The sequence below is a fragment of the Camelina sativa genome, chromosome 12 (genome assembly GCF_030686135.1).
Source record: "Camelina sativa cultivar CO46 ecotype springtype chromosome 12, ASM3068613v1".
Classification (NCBI taxonomy): domain Eukaryota; kingdom Viridiplantae; phylum Streptophyta; class Magnoliopsida; order Brassicales; family Brassicaceae; genus Camelina; species Camelina sativa.
The window spans coordinates 35367054-35374462 of record NC_141891.1 but is presented as its reverse complement, the minus strand read 5'-3'; the positions used below and the strand labels follow the sequence as shown (position 1 = coordinate 35374462).

General features: G+C 42.8%; 1 non-coding gene across 1 annotated transcript; it reads left to right on the top strand.

Annotated features, from left to right (window-relative positions):
- Positions 1 to 2202: 2202 nt before the first annotated feature.
- Positions 2203 to 2309, top strand: LOC147933103 (small nucleolar RNA R71). Its single transcript, XR_015576826.1, has one exon. It is a non-coding gene; the product is annotated as a small nucleolar RNA R71 (small nucleolar RNA).
- Positions 2310 to 7409: the final 5100 nt, after the last annotated feature.

The following is a 7409-nucleotide window of genomic DNA, read 5'->3' as shown; positions in this document are numbered from 1 at the left end:
ACATCAAAACTACTAAGAAAATAAAGCATTTTTACAAAGGATACCTTAGGGACTTCCTCCTTAGTGAGCTTGTTTAAAGTCACTAAGCTTGACTTTGGTTGCCTTCTTAGGCTTGGTCTAGATACCAAGGAGGTGATGAAATCCTCCCTGGAACCTCTTGATCACTATGAAGTTGATCCTTGATCACTTCACCCTTAGAACACAAACCATATTTCTTCTTGATTTTGAGCCTTGGTCTTGCTTTCCTCAAAGACCTCTTGTTTAGCTTGACTTGGAGATCCTTAACCATACCAGTCAACTCTTGAACTGAGCTCTTAAGCTTTTCCACAGAATCCTCTTGAAGAGAGGGCTTAGCCTTTGGAGTTGCTTCACCACTTAAACCTTCTTGACCACCTTTGTCCTTGATAGTAAAAGGCTGATCATCAATGGTAGGAAGGTTGGTTTGGTTATAGATGTTGAACTTCATAGCTATACCCTCAGCAATGTTCAAGGTCACAAGACCTTCCTTGACATCAATAACTGCTCCAACAGTGGCTAAGAATGGCATCCCAAGAATGATAGGATCTTCAGGCTCCTTGTCCATCTTTAGAACCACAAAATCAGTATGAACCCTTGCTCTCCATATCTTCACTGGAATGTTCTCCAACTTGCCAACCACATCTCTATTTGAACCAACAGCTAGGCATACATGAAGGTTGGTGGACTTGAAGTCAGTGTGCCCAAGCTTTTGAGCTATAGAATAGGGCATCACACTGATAGATGCTCCCAAGTCACATAGGCACTGGTTGTAGTGAAGGTAGCTAAGTGTGCGAGGCAGATAGAATGGACCTGGATCCTTGAGCTTAATTTGGATGATAACTCCTCCAAGGTCCTCAAGATCCTTCTCATCTTGAGCTTGGGCCTTCTTCTTTGACAAATCAAGCAAAAAATCCCTATAGAGAGGATATGGTTCATACTGTTCCAAGGCAGGTCCTCTCTCTTCTTCTTGATAAGCAATGATGATCTCTTGTATGGCCATCACTTCCTCTTGTTTCTCAACCACAACTTCTTCCTTCAAAGCTTTCACTTCCTCTTGTTGCTTAGCCAACATTTCTTGTTTCTCAATGATTTCCCTTAATTCCTTAAGCTTCTGTGCTTTGAAATGTCCTGGGAATGGTAGAGGCGGTTTGTAAGCAGGAGGAATGTACTTAGCAGGCTTAACAGCTTCTGATCCTTCAGCTCGATCGACCACTCGATCAGGCACTCGGTTGAGTGCTGGCTCGAGCACCTGGTCGAGTTGGCTACCGGGTTCATTCTGTTTTGCACAAACTTCACTCTGAACTTCAAGAAATGATCTATCCTCCCCATCTTGAACATCACTGTCCTCAGTGACTTCTTCATCAGAGATATGAATAGCTTTTGCAGTGAACTCCCTTGGATTTTGGACAGCTTTTCCAGGGAGTTGGTTGGGTTTAGGAGCTGAAGTAGAGGCAAGGTTGCTCTCCATAAACTTCACTCTAAAGTTGAGACCTTCAAACTTCATGTTAAGGTCATTATACTAGGATGTGAGCCTTTGATTCAACTCAGCAAACTGTTTAGCCTCCTCAATCTTTCCATTGGTTTGCCCAATCAACAACTGTTGCATCATGGCTCTTAAGTCTTGTTCCTGGCCTTGGTTAGTCTGAAACCCTGGTGGGGGACACAATTGGGGCTGGAACACTTATTGTTGTTGTTTGGGGACATAGTTTTGTTGCTGTTGAGGCTGTTGAGGTGGATACACTTGGTCTTGTGGATTGGCCACATTGGTGCTTCTATAGGAGAGGTTGTTGTTCTTGAACCCTCCTTGGTTGTAGCCTTTGAATCCACCCTGGTTTTGCATATAACAGAGCTCAGCAAATTCCCTCTCCCCCTCTTGAACTTGAACCTCTTCTTCACCAATGAAGTGAATAGACTTTTGTTGGCTAAGGAGGATATTATCAAGCTTCTCATTGACCATCTTCAAATCCTTCTTGTATTTGTCCTCTTGGTCAGTGGAGGTGGTCCTTATAGTTCTGTCATAGTCCTCACTGTAATTAACATCAGACTGAGCAAGATTTTCAACTAATTCCCATCCTTCTTCCACATTCTTGTTGAGGAAGTTGCCATTTGAAGCTTTGTCAAGAAGCATTCTGATTTTATAGAAGCACTCCTCTATACAATGTACTTAGGAGAGACTCATTGCTGAAGCCATGGTGAGGACACTGAGTCTGAAATCCTTTAAACCTCTCCCAAGCTTCACAAAAGCTCTCATTGTTTCTTTGAGCAAACCCAGAAATTTCATTCCTCAATCTAGCAGTCATTGCATTGGAGAAGAATTTTGCCAAGAAAGCCTTCTTGCAAGCATCCCATGTGGTTATTGCTCCAGTAGGAAGAGTCTTCTCCCAAAGGTGAGCCTTGTCTCCAAGTGAAAATGGGAAGAGCCTCAACTTGAATCCATCCACACTCACTCCATTAATCTTTGTGAGACCACATATTCTATCAAATTCATCAAGGTGGTCTAGAGGATCCTCCATTGGCAATTCATGGAATTTGTTGGCTTGAATCGGAGATCAGTCCACTTTTGATCTCATAATTGTTGTTTGCTACTGTGGGAGGCACAATACCAGCTCTCTGGTTGTGTGTGTTGGGTGCATCTCCAGCACCAATGTTCCTTGGTCTTGGAACTTGATCTTGTTGCTCTATTACCACTTGATCCTCTTGCTGTTCTTGAACTACTCTTCTTTGCTTATGTCTCAAACCCTTTTGCAGTCTGTGGATGTTGTCAATAGGCCTCTGAAGATTGTCTTTCTCCTTTGACCTTGTGTGCATCAACAAACTGGAGTACTGACTCGAACAGGTGCACGGTCGAGCGCAGGCTCGAGTGGGTGGTCGAGTCGACTGGGAAGTGGTGTCTATATGTATCCGACTTCTGACTCGATCAAGTGCTTGATCACTACTCGGTCGAGTGGTGGTCGAGCTGGTACCTGAAACTCAAGACAGCCAAGCAAAAGAAGATTCGAGTTCAGCAACTTCACAAGTGTATAAACGAACTTAATCTTAGACTTCTATTGATCCTAAATGTCACAAAAACACTCTCGAATGGGCAACGGCGCCAAATTGAAACACATGTTTTGTATGGGTGAAGTGATGAATGTATGGAATGATGAGAGATGAGATGAATGGATGGCAGGGTGTTCAATTCCCCTTATGCAATTGTAGTACAAGAGGTGTCAATCCAATCTGAGAGTTTGTGAGCAATCAGGATGTGCATATATGTCTAAGTCAAGCCAAATGCAAAGGATGTTTGTCCCTAACAATCCTATTATGAAATGTAAAGTGCAGAAAGTAAAAGCTACTAGAATTAGATGCTAAATGTAAATGGAACAGAATGATTATGACAATTATGAAACTAGAACAGAAATAGAAACTATGGTAATGAACTAATGCAAGGCAAGTAATGAACAGGATACTAAGTAAATGCAACAGAAATGCAACTGGAATGAGACAAGAGATAAGACAGGACAACTACATATCATAAACCAAAGTTCTGGGGATGAACTCGAGCAAGCACTCGATCGAGTGTAGATCGAGTGCAGGGTCGAGCTAGACAAACGCGAAAAACAGAGCAACACAAGAAAAATAGAGCAATATGAAAGCTAATCAAACAACAAGCAAGCAGCAGGATTAAGACTAGAAAATCAATAAACAAGGAAGGCCTTGAGGAGGGATTCATGGGCTGGACTAATGATTGAGGTCATTAACTTGGTCAACAAATCTCAAACAACTTGAGCTAATCTAGACATGTAATTCTAAGACATGTTTAATCCACTCTCATGGCAAGAAACAATCAAACTCATGCATCTATAGACTTGTTCTCACAAAGTAAAGAATCTACACAAGCAGGCATTAAGCAATATATCTCATACCAAAAAAGACCTCTAATCTCTTAGCAAGCCTAATGGTAAGCTCTAGATCTAACCTTATCTATGCTCCTTAAACATTGATGTGATGCTAAGATGCTTGAAATCAAATCATACCCTCTCAGTTATAGGATCAGCATTAAGAACATCTAGCCTAGAAGAGATTCTACCACAATCAAGCTTGACCAAATCAAACAAACCTCAAACACAATCCAGCCTAATCCATCCTCAAGATCCTAAGCAACTACTCACAAGAACACATGATGAACATCAAAGTCATAAACCCATAAAATACTGAAACTTGCATCAAAGGAAAGATAAAGCAAAGATCTACAATATTGGAGAAAGAATCAAACTCGAATTCTCAATATTCTGAAAGTTATGGAACCAACAATATTGAAGAATCTAGTGTTTTCTCTCTTAAAAGAAGTACAAGATCTAATAAAAATAAAAGTACAAAAGGAATAATTTCCAAAAGGGTAAAAACTAGGTTTTTGACTATCTAAAAAGCTGGACTCCTTGGGTGGCTGCTGGTACAAACCCTTATATAGAAAAAGTAGTGGAAGCCCTAAAAATGCTAAAAGACAAAAGAGCTAGGCGGCTCGGCCAACTCGACCCAGTGCTCGGTCGAGTGACCGGTCGAGTTGGCTTCTCTCGTTCATCTTCCACTCGGTCGAGTCCCTCTCTGCACACGGTCGAGTGTCTGGTCGAGTGTCTGGTCGAGTGGGCGGTCAAGTGGGACTCTGGACCTTGTTTCTTCATCCTTAACTCTCTTGCTTTCTCCTCTTGTTTGCTTCACTTCTCCTCAACATTGCTTCCATGCTCCTTAAGCTCCAAAAATCACCTGTTTATGCATGAAAAGATGCAAATGCAATGCAACTATACTCTAATGCATGATTAGTCCTAAAAATATGCAATAATGGTCAAAATGGATAGCAAAAGATGTGAATAAACTAAGGGAAAACAGGGTAAAATATATGAACATCATGGTGTACTACCAAAGATACGTATGCTGCTTGACACTGCTTCTAATGGTAATTTCCTGAACAAAGACGTTGACGAAGAATGGCAACTGGTGGAGAATCTCGCTCAGTCTGAAGGCAACTACAATGAGGACTATGACCGCACAGTTCAAAGCGACGCTGGGTCCGAGGAGAAGTACAAGAAAGACCTCAAGAATGTCAATGAGAAGCTTGACTGTATCTTGCTAAGCCAGTAGAGGAGCGTCCACTTTGTATTTGAGGATGACCCTTTCCAAGGTCCAGATGGGGAGAGCGAGCAGACTAAGGAGATCAACTATGTTCAGAATCAGGGTGGATACAACAAAGGTTACAACCCCTACAAGACGAACTCCAATTTGTCTTACCGAAGTACCAATGTTGCTAATCCACAGGATGAGGTGTACCCGCCTCAACAACAACAACAAAATCAACAAAAACCTTTTGTGCCTTACAATCCGGGATTCGCTCCAAAACAACAGTTCCAGCAGGGTTACCAAGCTCCCTCAGGACCACTGCCAGGATTCCACCCTCAACCATTTCAGCCTACTCCAGCCCCATATCAAGAAATAAAGCAGATGATGCAACAACTTCTTCAGGGCCAAGCTAGTGGTTCCATGGATACTGCAAAGAAGTTCGCTGACCTTAGTTAGAGGATGGAATGTTCCTACAATGATCGTTACGTCAAATTCGAAGCTCTGAATTCAAAGATAAGGTACATGGAAGGCCAATCCGCTTCTACTTCTGCCCCAAAGCCTGGCCAATTCCCAGGAAAGGCTGTTCAGAACCCCAAGGAGTTCGCCAATGCCATTACGCTGAGAAGTGGGAAAACATTGCCTCCCAGGCAAGGAGTTCCGGACGTCACTGGGGACAGTGAGGAAATAGATGGGGAGGATTTTGTTCAGGATGACGTTCAGATGAAGAACACAGTCGACGCAGTCAAAGATCCAATCAAGCCAGTGAAGCTGTCCAAACCTGAAGATGTTAAGGAGCCTGTTGTTTCTGAAGACAGACCTGCGAGGTTCATCCCTCCACCGTACAAGCCTCCTTTACCATTTCCAGTGAGGTTCAAGAAGCAGCTTACTGAGAAGTACAAAGCCTTGTTCAAAAAACAAGTCAAGGAGATTGAGTTGAGGATGCCATTGCTGGATGCATTCGCACTTGTTCCTCACTACCAAAAATTCCTCAAGGACTTAGTGATGGAGAGATCAAAAGAAGTTCAAGGCATGCTGGTACTAAGTCTTGAGTGCAGTGCAATCATCCAGAAGAAGGTTGTACCCAAGAAGCTCAACGATCCTGGATCATTCACTCTACCCTGCTCCATTGGACCTATGTCTTTTGAGATGTGTTTATGTGATCTTGGCGCTTCAGTTAATCTGATGCCATTCTCTGTGGCTAAGAGGTTAGGTTTCACAAGGTTTAAGGGATGCGACATCTCCCTCATCCTTGCAGATAGATCAGTGAGACTTCCACATGGTATCTTAGAGGACTTACCTGTCAGGATCAGAGACGTGGAAGTGCCAACCGACTTCGTGGTTCTGGAGATGGATGAAGAACCGAAAGATCCTCTGATCTTAGGAAGACCGTTCCTGGCGACTGCTGGAGCCATCATTGATGTCAGAAATGGTAAGATTGATCTCCATCTGGGCAACAACTTCATTATGAAGTTTGACATCAAGGATACTTTGAAGAAGCCAACAATAGGAGGACAAGTCTTCTACATTGAAGTGATGGATAAGTTGGCTGACGAGTTGTTGGAGGAATTAGCTGAGGAGGATCATCTCAAGACTGCTTTGACCAAGGGTGGAGAAGAAAGGTTCCTGCATGGGGAGACCACTTGTTACAAAAATCTACTAGATTCCCACAGAGAAACAGATGGATCAGAGGAATTCAAGCAGCTATCTGACGCAGAGGAGGTACGTGCAGTTGAGACAGAGAGTTCAGAACGTGATATCTCCCACTCGACCGACATCAAGACCCGACTCGAGACACCGATGTCTCGCTCGATCGAGTCGCACCCCTCTCACTCGACCGCGATCATTCTAGACTCCCATGCTGACGACTGGTCGGAACTGAAAGCTCCAAAGGTAGAACTCAAAACTCTTCCTTCCGGGCTCAGGTACGGTTTTCTGGGAACCAATTCTACTTATCCTGTCATAGTGAATGCTAGGTTGAGTGATGATGAGTTGGGGTTGCTAGTAACTGAGCTAAAAAAGTATAGAAAGGCTATAGGTTATTCTTTAGATGATATCAAGGGAATCTCACCTAGTCTTTGCACCCATAGGATCAATCTTGAAAATGAATCTTATGCTAATATTGAACCCCAAAGAAGATTGAACCCTAATCTGAAAGAGGTAGTTAAGAAAGAAATCCTAAAACTACTTGATGCTGGAGTTATCTATCTTATCTCTGATAGTACTTGGGTATCTCCAGTGCACTGTGTACCTAAAAAGGGAGGAATTACTGTCATCAAAAATGAAAAAAATGAGCTATT